Consider the following 16343-nt stretch of genomic DNA (forward strand, 5'->3'; position numbering starts at 1 on the left):
TAAAAAGCAGCATATTACCTAAATGGCGAGAGATTGTAGAGCTCTGATGTATAGAGGGATCTGGGTGTCCTAGGATTTGAATCATAAAAAGTTAGTATGCAGGTACAGCAACTGATTGGGAAGGAAAATAGAATACTGCTGTTTATTGCAAGGGGAATGGAATATAAAAGTAGGGATGTTTTGCTACAGTTGTATAGGGCATTGGTAAGACCACGTCTAGAGTATTGTGTACAGTTCTGGTCTCCTTATTTAGGAAAGGACATAATTGCATTAGACGCAGTTCAGAGAATACTCACTCAACTGATTCCTGGAGTGTGGGGTTATCTTATGAGGAAAGGTTGGAGAGCATGGGTCTGTATCCACTGGGATTTGGAATAATGAGATGTGATCTTATTGAAACATAAAACATCCTGAGAGGACTTGACAGGGAGGAGGCTGAAAGGATGTTTCCCATGTGGGAGAGACTAGAAGTAGGAGACACAGTTTTTAAAAAAGGGCCTCCCATTTAAGACAACAATGAGGAGATTTTTTTTTTCTCTCAGGGGTTTGTGAGTCTGTAGAACTCTCTTCTCCAGAGACTGGTGGGGTCAGGGTAATGGGATATTTTTTAATGCTGTATTAGGTAGATTATTAATTGACAATGGAGTCAAAGGGTATAGAGAGTAGGAAGGAAAGTGGAATCGAGGTCACAATCAGATTTTATTGAATGGCGGAGCAGGCTTGAGGGGACGACTGATCTATTCCTGCTCTTAATTCATATGTTAATATCTTTGAATGCTTGGCTGCAGCATTAACAGCTTGTATAATATGATCTGCATCCTTAGCTTGTACTATATTGAAAAGCCACTCATGTTTTTAAGGCTAGAGAGAGTGAATTTTTGGGGGCTAGTAATTCATCTTGGGTGGTTGTCACAGTACAGATGTTATTGGACCAGCGTCCTTTGTATACAACACCTGATATTCAGCTCCACTGCAGAAAATGGAATTAAATACCAGGTGCTGTGTAGAATCAGTGACCAATCCAATATCGTTCTTTTCACACCACCACCTGAAAGAAATTTCTAACCCCTGCATTATTTCATCAGATTTTTCCATCATATTGAGTTTGGAAGCCAGAGTTTGGCTCCTTGTAGCCATTGAAACAGGGCTATGATATTCCATCACTCATAGGTATTAACTCTGCAGAACACTAAAGTTGCTGACACATTTTGTTGAGGATTCCCATTTGTTTACTAACTTTTCCTGTCATTTTCACAATTTCTTTGTCCAGTTGATGAGAAAACAGAGAGGGTTGATGAAGGTAATGTAGTTGATGTGGTGTACATGATCTTTCAAAAGGCATTTGATGAAGTACCACATAACAGACTTGGCAGCAAAGTTGAAGGTCGTGGAGAAAAGGGAAAGTGCAAAGTGGATACAAAGTTGTATGAATGACAGGAAATAGAGAGTAGCGGTAAAGGCACAGACATAATTGACTGAATATCTTCCTTCCATGTCCTAAATGTTCTATGATTTCTATTAACAGTTGTTTCTTTCAGACTGGGGGAAGGTATACAGTGGTGGCTAGTGCACTTTCTGTTCCTGCTGAAAGTTAAAGTGTTTTCATATGAAAACAGAGAACATTGAGGTAGCATTTGGGTGGATAGTCACCTCTACCTGTATTTTTTAAGTATTTACTTGAACACAAGGATTCAGGGAGCCCCATTTGAAACTCATCTTTTAACAGGGGATGAGTTAGATAATATCATCATACAGCATGATCCCAACCTACCCTTCCGCACTGTCCACTAACACCAGCTTTTAACATCTCTGCCCTGTTTGATTTCAATGTAGGAGTTTAATGCAGATCTGTGGTTTAGTAACAAATCCAGGATGAAACTATTGTTGATCATGGCATTCACACCAGTTATGAGAAAGCAAAATTAGAGATCTGTGGGATAGAAAAATGTCAGTTTTTTTTATAAACAGACTTCTGACTACCATCAGATCTCCTGGATGAGGAACCCCCAATGACCATCCGAGCCACCCTGGGATGCAGACACTCCTCCCCAGTAATCTGTGTACCCCTCCACAACCTGTGATCCATGCACTCTCTCCAATCTCTCTCACTCCCTCCAATACGTCGCCTTGCAAAGCAGGCCCACTCAAAAGACCTCCAGCATGTCAATCAGACTGTCAGTGGGTGGGAACATTAATTATACCTACCCTGCAATTAGATTCTACAGGATATTCAGGAAAAGTGCTCTTCTGGGGTCCTTGTCATCACAACAGTACCACTGCCCTACACAGAACTTGCCTCCAGGTTAAAATCTAGGCCTTTACAATTGTTTAAGTTAAAGGCAAGTATCACTGTTGAGCATGTTGCAATATCTAATAACGGTGCTTTTCTTCTTATTAAGTGAAAAATTATTTGGCTCATGAACAAAAATGTAGATTTGTCTCTTACAAACATCACATTTATGCTTCCCTGATACAGCGTGTTCAATTGACTCAGAATGAAGAGTTTTCTCAGATAACTCACAGTGGGAACAAGATGAAAGGTTCTCACATCTGCTCATTTAGTGTTACAAGGCTTTGTTAGAGGCTGGTGAATTCCTTTAAAATGTACTGCCTAAAAGAAATACCTCCCTGCCATTCTGCTTCATTACCAGTGGTAACAGCAGAAAAATGTGTCACTGCTGGCAGTTAAAAACTTTCTACATAATATGAAGAATAGTTGACAGATTCAGATGACTGTCAAACTGTTTGTTCCTCACTTCTCTATTTTATAAGAACATTAGGAATAGGAGCAGGAGTAGACCATTCAGCCCCTCGAGCCTGTTCCACTATTCAATGCAATCATGGCTGACCTTCTACTTCAACTGCATTTTCCCGCCTGCTCTTTATATCCCTTATTTCCCCGAGTGATCAAAAATCTATTGATCTCTGTCTTGAATATACTCAACATTGGAGCATCCGGGTGGGGTGGGGTAGAAAATTCCAAATATTCACAAACTTATTCTTTTTCTTTTTAAATACCAGTAGACACTCTTGCTGTTCATTTTTACATTTCTAGCTAGTTTCCTCTAATACTGTAATTTTTTTCTCCTGATTACCCTCTTCATCATTCTCTGCCATTATTTATATTCTGACCAATCATCTAACCTGCCACTCATCTTTGCGCAGTTATATGTTTTTTTCCTTAAGTTTAATCCTTTCCTTAACTTCTTTTGTCAACCATGGATGGTGGGACTTCCTCATAGACTTTTTCTTTATGGTAGGAATACAATATCCTGAGTATTCTGAAATATCCCCCTAATTGTCTGCCACTGATTCTCTACTGATCTATTCCTCTAGCCTAGTATCCCAGTTCACTTCAGCTAGCTCAGCTTTCATGCCCACATAGTTGCCCTTATCTAAGTTTAAAATACTTGTCTTAGACCCACTCTTCTCCCTTTCAAACTGGATGTAAAATTCAATCATATTGTGGTCGCTGCTACCTAGGGATGCCTTCACCCTGAGGTCATCAATTCATTCTGTCACGTTACACAATACCAAGTCTAATATAGCTTGCTCTCTGGTTGGTTCCAGAATGGGGTGCTCTAAGAAACTATCCTGAAAATATTCAAAGAACTCTTCATCCAGCCTACTACTGCCAGTCTGATTTTTCCAGTTTATGTGTATATTAATATCATCCATGATTATTGCTGTCCTTTTATCACAAGCACCCAATATTTATTCCTGTATACTTTGTCCTACATGGTGATTACTGTTAGGGGCCTGTAGGCCACTCCCATGAGTGACTTCTTTCCCCTACTATTCCACATCTCCACCCAAACTAATTCTACATCTGCAGCTTGTCTAGCTGTCCAGTTGCTCTTGACCTCATTATCGCTCTGGGGAATTTCCAGGCTTGGAACAAGGGATGAATACAAAGAGATCGATTAGTGCCCTGATTTGGGATTAGTCTCGCATGAATGCACTTCATTGCTAACTCCTGATTCCCTGCATTGTCATTGAAAGGTTCCTAACATGCCTTGGTTACAAATCTCTCAATGGAGAATACACAGTTCAGTTGGGCGCCCCTTTAATCGAATCACTGCCCACTCCACTCCCCCTCCTCCCACAGTGCATGCACTTGCCCTCAAAGTGGCCCTCAGAGCCCTCACCAGCAGAGTTTTTCCTCAGTTTAATTTTGTACACTTCAGGTTGCAAGATGGTTGTGGTGAGGTCTTCCTACCAGACCAACTTGGACCCTCCCTGTGTGACTGTGGAAATCTCTCCCATTGTCCTGAATGAGCATAATGTTCAGGTTTCCCTCCCTCCAATAACTTTTTGTCCTCCCCCTGTAATCCTTGGTCTGATTGTAGTGAATATTCCTATGTTACCCACTGAATTGTTTGGGGTGGATGGACCTTACCCCTCCCCATCTTCAGGCCCATTGCACCGTGAAATATAGAGACCCCAACCCCCATGAGATCTTTGAATGTCCCTACACTATCTTTTCCTCATCAATAGGCTGAAGAGGCCTCCCCTGACTAAGTGTGCCATCTGCAGCCCAGCATTATGCCAGAAACCGCCCCAGACTGGTGCGCCTGATATTATGACCATGCCCTGCGCACAAAATGCTGGGCATGACTGACACTGGACTGACATGCTACCCAACACCCTGGACTGGCACAAGGACACCTTTGCAAGTTTAGCAATGTAAACTAAAGCGCCTCTACACTCCTGCAGCCCCTTTCCTTGCCTCTGTCCACTTTCCCCACACCCCAGTCAAGAACTTGCTCTGCAGCATATTACAAGCCACCCCCACCTTACTGCTGGTCTGGTAGGTAAAGCCTTGCCTGTGAAACCCCCTAAATGTGATGTGGTGTTGCCTGCAAAGCCTGGCGCTGAGTCTGAGGTGCTGCAAGTACTGCACAATGCAAGGTAGACAAACAAACCTTGAAGTCACGAGTAAAGTGCAGGTCGCCAGATGCAGGTCACTTACATAATGTTGTGAAACACGTCAGACTCATGAGACACTGATGATCTGTTGATTTGGCATGGGAGGATGATTCTGGCGAGCAGCCATGAGATTGAATATTCATGATATTCCAATGTATTAAAATGACATTCCCGACATGACGCAGTGGGAAATATGCGCCGCCATTGAAGTCTGGAGTGGATGATTGCAACCTGTTTTCCCGCCGACGTGAAACTGATTATTTTCACCCTCGTGATATTTTCCAGTCCCACCTGCCATGATTCCCACCACAGGTGGGAGCGGAAAATCCTGGCCTGTAGGGCCAATTTACTCAGCCTGTTGTCATAGGACAGCCCTCTTACCCCAGGAACTAATCTAGTGAACCTTCGCTGTACAGTCTTCAAGGCGGGTATATTCTTCCTTAGATAAGGAGGCCAAAACTGTACACAGTGCTCCAATTGTGGTCTCACCAAAGCCATGTACAATTATAGCAAGATTTCCTTACTCTTGTACCTAATCCCCTTGTAATAAAGGGCAACATACCTTCTGACTTCCTAATTCCTTGCTGTACTTGCATGCTAACAGTTTGTGTTCCTTGTATGAGTGCAACCAAGCTCTCAACGTCAACATTTAAAAGATCCAGCACAGTACACCTCTTCCTAGCCTCACTGGAGTACTGGCAATGGCCACTGCTCCCGGTGGTGCCGCCAGTGCTGGAGAGCTGCCAGCCTCTGATAGGCCAGCAGCTTTCTGAGATGGGACTTCCTGTTCCTAAGGAGTGGAAGTCCCATGTCCAGTCTATTAATGGCCAATCAGCTGTTAAATGGCTGCGGGGCAGCCATTGTTCTGCTGGACAGTGTGTTCCCAACATTTTAGCTGGGGGTGTGCGGGGAGAGCCTCTCATTGTGCCCCACAAGATCTAGTCCATTAATATACTTTGTCCCATGCTGAGGTCCCATGAGTGATCCTTACAGCTAGTCACTAGTCACAATCTGCCAACTGGAAAATTCCCTATTTATCCCTACTTGCTGCTTCCTGTCCATTAACCAATCCTCTACCTATGCTAATATATCACCCCAAAGTCCATGAGTCCTTGTCTTGTTTATAACCTTCCGTCTGGCACTTTATCGAATGAATCAGCAATCACAGAATCACAGAATTGTTACTGCACAGAAGGAGGCCATTCAGCTCATTGTGTCAGCACTGGCTCTCTGAATGAGCAATCACCTTGTTCATTCTCCTGATTTCTCCCCGCATCCCCGCACATTCAGATAACAGTCTCATTCCCTCCTGAATGCCTCGATGTAACCAATCTCCATCACACTCTTAGACAGTGCATTCTAGACCTTAATCACTCGCTGTGTGAAAAAGCTTTTCTTCATTTTTCTTTTGCATCTTTTGCCAATTACTTTAAATCTGTGCCCTCTCGTTCTCAATCCTTTCTTGAGTAGGAACAGTTTCTCCCTATCTACTCTGCCCTGGCCCCTCATGATCCTGAATACCTTTATCGAGGAAAACAGTTCCAACTTCTTTAATATGTCTACATAACTGAAGCTCCTCATCCCTGGAAGTATTCTCTTGAATCTTTCCTGCATTCTTTCCAATGCTTTCATATTCTTCCTAACGTGCGGCACCCAGAACTGGATGCAATATACCAGCTGAGGCCGAACCAATGTGTCATACAAGTTCAGCATAACCTCCTTGCTCTTCTACTCTAAGTCCCTATTAACAAAACCTAGGATACAGTATGCTTTATTAACCACGATCTCAACCCGTGTTGCCACCTTATGCATAAATAAACCAGGTCCCTATATTCTGACACCCCATTTAGTGTTGTACCTGTCTCTCCATGTTCTTCCTACCAAAATGAATAACTTCACATTTCGCTGCATTAAACTTCATTTGCTACTTGTCCGCCCATTCTACCAACTTGTCTATGTCCTTTTGAAGCTCTACATTATGATCCTCACAGTTCACATTGCTTCCAAGCTTTTTATCTTCCTCAAATTTTGAAATTATGCCCCATACACTAAAGTCAAGGTAATTAATATATGTCAGGAACAGTAAGTGTCCCAGCATTAACAGCTGGGAGCTCCAGTTCAAATGTTCCTTCAGCTTGAAGAACATCCATGAACCACTACTCTGTTTCCTGTCACTTGGCTAATTTCTTATCCAAGTTGCTACTGTCCCTTTTATTCCATGGACTATAACTTTGTTCACAAGTCAGTTGTGCAGCATTGTATCAAATGTCTTTTAGAAATCCACATGCACAATATCAACAGCATTGCCTTCATCAACTCTCTCTGTTACCTCATCAAAACACTCAAGAAAAGTTAAACATGATGCTGTAAGGGTGGCTGGGTTGTACTATTAGTGATAGACTTGATCTACAGACAATTCTTGGGTGGAAACCTTGGGCAGAATTTTACGACAGCAGGATTTTACGTTCCCGCTGTCGTCAATGGGATTTATAATGGCTCACTGCATTTTACGACCCCGTCCCCGCCGAAATGGGGCCGTAAGATTCTGCCCCTTAAGTTTATTTACAATATACTCAGCAGCAACTGCACGTGTGCTTTCAACTCCAACTCCATCTCTACACTGACTGCTGAGGTAGCCCCCACTACGCTCCTATTGGTTACTAAAGATCATGTGATCTTCTTTAACAAGTATTATTCTTAAAGGTACGTTACACTAAATAAGACCATAATTACTATATTCCTCCCCCTTTAACTTGGCTATACATATTATGTTTACAAGCACATATTTTTCAAGACAACATAGAAATTTACCAGTTCAGCCTTTCAGGTGGTTTCCTGGTATGTGTGGAACGTTGCAGCTCCACAACTTCAGATTCTTTGTCAGGAACCTCCTTTTCTGGAGTTGCCTGAACATCAGGTGCTTCAGTGAGCACTTGCAATTCTGTATCCTCAACTCTTACAGGAACATCAGACATGTCTACCTTGGGTTGAGTATCTTCAACAGGAAATGCAGACTCGGTCATGATCATTAGTGGAACCAAATCTTGGTGAGTTGTCTCTCTCTCCCTTAAATGGTCCACATGTTCCCGGATGATCCGGCCTTCCACCTCCACATGGTAAGATAAAGGTCCAGTTGCCGTACTTATTTCACCCGGTAACCACTTTAATCCTTCTCTGAAGTTTTTCACGTGTATCGGCTCTCCCACAGTAAATTTCATCTCGCGACTATACCAGTTGTGTCTAGTTTTCTGGCTTCCCTGATTCCTTTCTACCTTCCCCTCTAAATTTGGCATTATTAAGCTCAATCTCGTCCTGAGACAGTGTTTCAACAATAACTCCACAGGTGTGACACCTGTTGTTGTGTGAGGGATAGTCCTGTAATGAAAAAGGAAGCATGCTAGCTTGGCTGCCAAGGAATCACCAGTTAGCATTTCAATGCCTGCCTTGAACGTTTGAACCCCCCTTTCGGCCAGTCCATTTGAGGAAGGGTGGTACGGTACAGTTTTTACATATGTGGTACCGTTGAGGCTGATAAACTGTTGAAACTCAGCACTCGTAAATGCTGTGCCATTATCAGAAATGACTGCTTGCTGTAAATGACCCCGCTGTTTCTCTCTCACTCTCTCACTGCAAATGGTCACGCTGTTTCTTGCACGTTCTCTTGTTGCAAATGGTCACGCTGTTTCTCTCACACTCTCTCGCTGTAAATGGTCATGCTGTTTCTCTCAAACTCTCTCGCTATAAATGACCACGCTGTTTCTCTCACTCTTGCTGTAAATGACCACGCTGTTTCTCTCACACTCTCTCGCTGTAAATGGTCATGCTGTTTCTCTCACACTCTCTCGCTGTAAATGGTCATGCTGTTTCTCTCGCACTCCCTCGCTGTAAATAGCCACGCTGTTTCTCTCGCACTCTCTCGCTGTAAATGGCCAAGCTGTTTCTCACACACTCTCTCCCTGCAAATGGCCACGCTGTTTCTCACACACTCTCTAGCTGTAAATGGCCACGCTGTTTCTCTCACACTCTCACACTGTAAATGACCACGCTGTTTCTCTTGCACTCCCTCACTGTAAATGACCACGCTGTTTCTCTCACACTCTCTCGCTGTAAATGACCACGCTTTTTCTCTCACTCTTGCTGTAAATGACCACGCTGTTTCTCTCACACTCTCTCGCTGTAAATGACCACGCTGTTTCTCTCACACTCTCTCGCTGTAAATGACCACACTGTTTCTCTCACACTCTCTCGCTGTAAATGACCACGCTTTTTCTCTCACTCTTGCTGTAAATGACCACGCTGTTTCTCTTGCACTCCCTCGCTGTAAATGACCACGCTGTTTCTCTCACACTCTCTCGCTGTAAATGACCACGCTGTTTCTCTTGCACTCCCACACTGTAAATGACCACGCTGTTTCTCTCACACTCTCTCGCTGTAAATGACCACGCTGTTTCTCTCACACTCTCTCACTGTAAATGGCCACGCTGTTTCTCTCACTCTTGCTGTAAATGTCCACGCTGTTTCCCTCACACTCCCTTGCTGTAAATGATCATGCTATTTCTCTCGAACTCTCTCGCTATAAATGACCATGCTGTTTCTCTCACTCTTGCTGTAAATGACCACGCTGTTTCTCTCACACTCTCTCGCTGCAAATGGTCACGCTGTTTCTCTCGCACTCTCTCGCTGTAAATGGCCAAGCTGTTTCTCACACAATCTCTCCCTGCAAATGGCCACGCTGTTTCTCACACACTCTCACACTGTAAATGACCACGCTGTTTCTCTCACACTCTCTCGCTGTAAATGACCACGCTGTTTCTCTCACACTCTCTCGCTGTAAATGACCATGCTGTTTCTCTCACACTCTCTCGCTGTAAATGACCACGCTGTTTCTCTCACACTCTCTCGCTGTAAATGACCACACTGTTTCTCTCACACTCTCTCGCTGTAAATGACCATGCTGTTTCTCTCACACTCTCTCGCTGTAAATGACCACGCTGTTTCTCTCACACTCGCTGTAAATGGCCACGCTGTTTCTCTCACACTCTCACACTGTAAATGACCACGCTGTTTCTCTCACACTCTCTCGCTGTAAATGACCACGCTGTTTCTCTCACACTCTCTCGCTGTAAATGACCATGCTGTTTCTCTCACACTCTCTCGCTGTAAATGACCACACTGTTTCTCTCGCACTCTCTCGCTGTAAATGACCACACTGTTTCTCTCACACTCTCTCGCTGTAAATGACCACACTGTTTCTCTCACACTCTCTCGCTGTAAATGACCACGCTGTTTCTCTCACACTCGCTGTAAATGGCCACGCTGTTTCTCTCACTCTTGCTGTAAATGACCACGCTGTTTCTCTCATACTCTCTTGCTGTAAATGGCCACGCTGTTTCTCTCACACTCTCACACTGTAAATGACCACGCTGTTTCTCTCACACTCTCTCGCTGTAAATGACCACGCTGTTTCTCTCACACTCTCTCGCTGTAAATGACCATGCTGTTTCTCTCACACTCTCTCGCTGTAAATGACCACACTGTTTCTCTCGCACTCTCTCGCTGTAAATGACCACACTGTTTCTCTCACACTCGCTGTAAATGGCCACGCTGTTTCTCTCACTCTTGCTGTAAATGACCACGCTGTTTCTCTCGTACTCTCTTGCTGTAAATGTCCACGCTGTTTCCCTCACACTCCCTTGCTGTAAATGATCATGATATTTCTCTCGAACTCTCTCGCTATAAATGACCACGCTGTTTCTCTCACTCTTGCTGTAAATGACCACGCTGTTTCTCTCACACTCTCTCGCTGTAAATGGTCATGCTGTTTCTCTCGCACTCTCTCGCTGTAAATGGCCACGCTGTTTCTCGCACACTGTCTCGCTGCAAATGGTCATGCTGTTTCTCACACACTCTCTCACTGTAAATGGCCACGCTGTTTCTCTCGCACTCTCTCGCTGTAAGGGGCCACGCTGTTTCTCTCACACTCTCTCACTGTAAATGACCACGCTGTTTCTCTCACTCTCTCGCTGTAAATGACCACGCTGTTTCTCTCACACTGTCTCATTGTAAAGGTTTAGGCTGACCATGGAAAAGGACAGGGAACAATCCAGAGCGGGAAAATTAATTGCGGGAAAGTCAACTTCAATGGGATGAGAATGCATTTGTGTCAAGTGAGTTGGAATCAAATATTGGCAGAAAAGACAGTGGCCGAACAATGGGCTACCTTCAAAGAAAAGGTATTGCAGGCAATGTCAAGATGTATTCCCTTGAAGGGGAAAGTAGGACAAATAAATCTAGAACACCCAGTATGACAATAGAGATAGAGGTGAAGACGAAAAGGAAGAAATGTGAGCTTGACAGATGTCAGGTAGAAAATACAATGGAGAGTCAGGCTGAACATAGAAGGACCAGAAGGTAAATGGAAAAACTAATAAGTAAAGCAAGGAGAGAGCATGAAAAGAGACTGGCAGCTAACTTAAAAGGGAATCCCAAGATCTTCTAAAGCATATAAATAATAAAAGGGTGGTGAAAGAAAGGGTAAGGCCAATCAAGGATATAAAAGAGACTTACAAGTGGAGGCAGGAGAAATAGCGGAGATATTAAACAAACTCTTTGCATCTGGATTTACAAAGGAAGAAGATGCTATCCAGGCCAAGGTGGGAGAGGAGGTAACTGGTCCACTAGAAGAATTTACAGTTGAGAAAGAAAAAGTTTTGGAAAGGCTATCTTTAATTAAAATAGATAAGGTACCAGAACTGGATGAGATGCATCCAAGGGCACTGACGGAAGTGAGAGCGGAAATTGCAGAGACGCTAATGAAAGTCTTCCAGCCTTCCTTAGACACAGGGATGGTGATAGAAGACAGGAGAGGCACAAGTATAACACCCTTGTTCAAAAAGGGGTGCAAGGATAATGCCGGCAATGACAGACAGTCAGTTTGACTTCAGTGGTAGGGAAGCTTCTGGAAATTATAGCTTGGGACAATATCAATAGTCACTCAGGCAAGTGCAGGATAATTAAGGAAAGCCAGCACAGATTCATTAAGGAAAAATTATGTTTAATTAACTTGTTGGAATTTTTTGAGGAGGTAACAGAGAAGGTTGATAAAGGAAATGCTGTTGATGTGGCATATATGGATTTTCAAAAGGCATTTGATACAGTGCCACACAACAGACTTGTGAGAAAAATTCTAGCTCATCGAATAAAAGGGAGAGTAGGCACTTGAATAAGAAATTGGCTGAGTGACAGGAAACAAAGAAGTGGTTAATGGGTGTTTTTTAGATTGGAGGAAGGTTTGTAGTGGAGTTGCCCAGGGGTCAGTGTTGGGACCCTTGCTCTTCCTGATATATATTAATGACCTAGATTGTAGTGTTCAGGGCATGATTTCAAAGTTTGCAGATGATATGAAGATTGAAAATGCTGTCAATTGTGATGAGGATAGTCTTGAACTTCAAAAGGACATAGACATGTTGGTGGATTAGGCAGACAAGCAGCAGATGAAGTTCAATACAGAAAAATGTAAGGTGATCCATTTTGACAGGAACAATATTGAGAGACAGTATAAAATAAAGGGAGAAACTCTAAAGGAGGTACAGGAACAGAGGGACCTCAGTGTATATGTACATAAGTCATTGAGTACATAAGGGCATGTTGAGAGAGCAGTTAATAAAGCGTATAGTATCTTAGGTTTTATTAGTAGGGGCATTGAGTACAAGAGTAAGGAGGTCATGTTGAACTTGTATAAGACACTAGTTAGGCCTCATCTGGAGTACTGCGTGCATTTCTGGGCACCATACTTGAGGAAGGATGTGAAAGCACAGGAGACAGTACATAGGAGATTCGCAGGAATGATTCCAGGGCTGAAGAACTGTAGCTATGAGGATGGATTGGAGAGGTTGGGACTGTTTTCCTTGGAGGAAAGAAGGCTGAGAGGAGACTTGAGAGAGGTATTCAAGATCTTGAGGGGTATGGACAGGGTAAATAGTGAGAAGCTGTTCCCACACAAGAAAGCATCAAGAACTAGAGGGCATAGACTCAAAATAATTGGCAAAAGGAGTAAAAGTGATGTGAGGGAAAAGAATTTCACCTAGAGGATGGTTGGAGTCTGGAACGACCTTCCTGAGAGGGTGGTGGAGGCAGGTTCGATCAAGTATTCAAAAGGGAATTGGAGTGCTATCTGAAAAGAAAGAATGTGCAAGATTATGGAAGTGCGAGTAGGTGGAATGCTCTTTCAGAGAGCCAGAGCAGGCACGATGGGCTGAATGGCCTCCTGCGCTGTAAATATCCTGAACCTGTGAATATTTTTGAGGCCCTATGTTTTCTAAGCATTCTTCTCAGCTAGTACTTTTTACTATTTAATATCTTACCCTGTAACTAAATTTAAAAATTTAATATAATGCCGGAAGATATGAATAATTGTTGTGGACTTGGTGCTTTTAAAATATTAAAACAATTCAACTCTCAGCCACCTTTCACACAAATGTTCTAAAATCAATAATTTATCCTCAAGCTGAAGAAATCAGGTTAGAGTTTAAGAAAAACTGGAAAATTTGATTAAAAAGTTACAATATTTGTGTAAATTCTCTGAATCAGATGGATGTAAAATGTTGATTCTGATTTAGGAGGGTTATGCAGGGATTTAACATTCCCCATGATGAGAGCAAAAAAATCTGACAACCCAGAATTAACTGTTAACACTGCACCTGAATTTGTGAGGAGTCCTATCCAATTGCACACACAACCTGTAGAGTAACTAAAGAAACTTGAATACCTACATTCTGGTTATGATTTATGTGCTAACAATGAATCTTGTTTGGATGCCAAGAGTTGCAAGTGCATTTTATCATCAACAACTTGTGGCATGTATAGGTTGGGGGGAACGGAATGGAGACAGAGGGCAGAATTTTAACTGCCATGGGAAGGCATGTTTAGGTGTGGGTTAAATCCATGGAAAGCGGCATTGGATCGGAAACTGGACGTGATCGTGCCTACTTTCGGGCATGACCTGGGTGGGTTTGTAGGAGAGCGAGGTAGTCCCATGAAACTGTCGGATAAGTCATTACAATATGCAAACAGGCAATTAACTTTGAATTTACCAAGTATTACGGCTCTAATAACCAGCACACAAGTTCCATGAGGTGTTTGGAGCTCACTGGGGTTAATCAGGTGAGTGCACAGTGGGAAGTGCTTTTCAGTGAAAATGACAGGCTGGGAAGCTTTTGAACAGTAAAACTGAAGAGAGCTAGGCATGCCTAGATGGGAGGTTGGTGCATAGTGCACCTTCATTGCTTGAGAGGTGATTTGCAACTTCTTGGAAATCAGTTCACCTATCTTGCACTACACTTGAGCTGTACTTCCTCACTGTCAACCTTCACTGCAGCATTGGAGCAGCTTATGCAGGTCTACCTTGCACCTCTCATAAGAAACAAGAGGAGCAGCAATACCAACAGCACCAGCAGCAGCTGGAGAAACGCCAGCAGCACCACCAGTTGCCTTTTCCTCAGCCATATGCCACTCCATAGTGTGAATGGACACAGTTATCCAGCTGGAAGGAGTCAAGACTTCCACCCCCCCCCCAAAACAGGCTCTACATGCAGAGGATTAGCTCTCCCAACATATCTGAGCACCAGTGCCTCAGGGGACTCAGGTTTGCATAACAGGTTGTTGCTGACATCTGCAGCACCTGTAACACAGCCTCCTCCCTGTGGACATACAAAATATGAGCAGGAACAGGCCACATGGCCCTTCAGGTCTGCTCTGTCATTCAATAAGATCATGGCTAATCTTCTCTCTCAAATCCACCTTCCTGCACTATCCCCATGGCCGATCTGATCACGGCCTCAGCTCCACTTTCCGGTCTACCCCCTATACCCTTTGGCTCCCTTGTTAATCAAAAACCTGGCTAACTCAGCCTTGAATATATTCAATGACCTAGCCTCCACTGTTCACTAGGGAAGAGAATCCAATGGACTAATGACCCTCTGAGGGAAAGAAATTCTCCTCTTCTCATTCTTAAATGGGAAACCTTCAATTTCTAAACTGCCCCCTAGTTCTCGACTCCCCCACAAGGTGAAACATCCTCTTACCATCCATCCTGTCTAGTCCCCTCAGATCTTATATCAATAGATTTTTTCAATAGAATCACAGAATTTTAACAGCACAGGAGGAGGCCATTCAGCCCTTCATGTCTGCACCAGCTCCCCAAATGAGCATTATGACCTAGTACCATTGCCTTGCCTTTTCCCCGTACTCCTGCACATTGTTTTTATTCAAATAATCATCTTGAATGCTTCAATTAAACCTGCCTTCCCCATACTTGCAGGCAGTGCATTCCAGAGCTGAACCATTTGTTGTGCGAAAAAGTCATTTCTCACATCACATTGCTTTCTTTTGCAAATCACTTTAAACCTGTGCCCTCTCATTCTTGATCCTCTTACGAGCAGGAACAGCTCTCCCTATCTGCTCTGTCTAGCCCCCTCATGATTTTGAACATCTCTACCAAATATCCTCTTAGCCTTCTTCTCTCCAAGGAGAACAGTCCCAACCTCTCCAATCTATCTTTATAACTGAAGTTTCTCACCCTTGGAACCACTTTTGTAAACCTCTTCTGCACACTCCCCAATATTTTCACATCCTTCCTATAATGTGGCAACACTCGAGCTGAGGTCTATATAAATTCAGCATAATCTCCTCCATACTCTTGTACTCTGTGCCCCTATTCATAAAGCCCAGGATACTATATCCTTTATTAACTGCTCTATCTACCTGTCCTGCCACCTTCAATGATCTATGCACATATACACTCAGGTCTTCCTGTTCCTGTGCCCCCTTCAAAATTTCACCCCTTATTTTATATTGTCCCTCCAGGTTCTTCCTAACAAAATGCATCACCTCATACTTCCCTGCATTGAACTTCATCTGCCACCTATCTGCCCATTCCACCAACTTTTCTATGTCCTTTTGAAGTTCTACACTGTCCACCTCAGTTTACAACACTCCCAAGCTTCATATCATCTGCAAACTTTGAAATTGCCCCCTGCACATGAAGATCTAGATCATTAATATATATCAGGAAAAACGAGGGTCCAAATACCCTGGGGAACTCCACTACAAACCTTACTCCAGCCTGAAAAATATCCATTTACCATTACTCTCTGCTTCCTATTTTTCAGCCAATTTTGTATCCACATTGCTATTGTCCCTTTTATTCCATGAGCAATAACTTTTCTCAAGTCTGTTGTGTGGCACTGTATCAAATGCCTTTTTAAAGTCCATGTACACCACATCAACAGCATTACCCTCATTGATCTTTTCTGTTACCTTTTCAAAAAACTCCAGCAAGTTAGTTAGTGGCTATTAATTCTATCCCAAATAATTGTTTCTACAATCTTGCCTACCACTGAAGTCAAACTGACTGG

The sequence above is a fragment of the Cetorhinus maximus genome, chromosome 1 (assembly GCF_964194155.1).
Source record: "Cetorhinus maximus chromosome 1, sCetMax3.hap1.1, whole genome shotgun sequence".
NCBI lineage: Eukaryota > Metazoa > Chordata > Chondrichthyes > Lamniformes > Cetorhinidae > Cetorhinus > Cetorhinus maximus.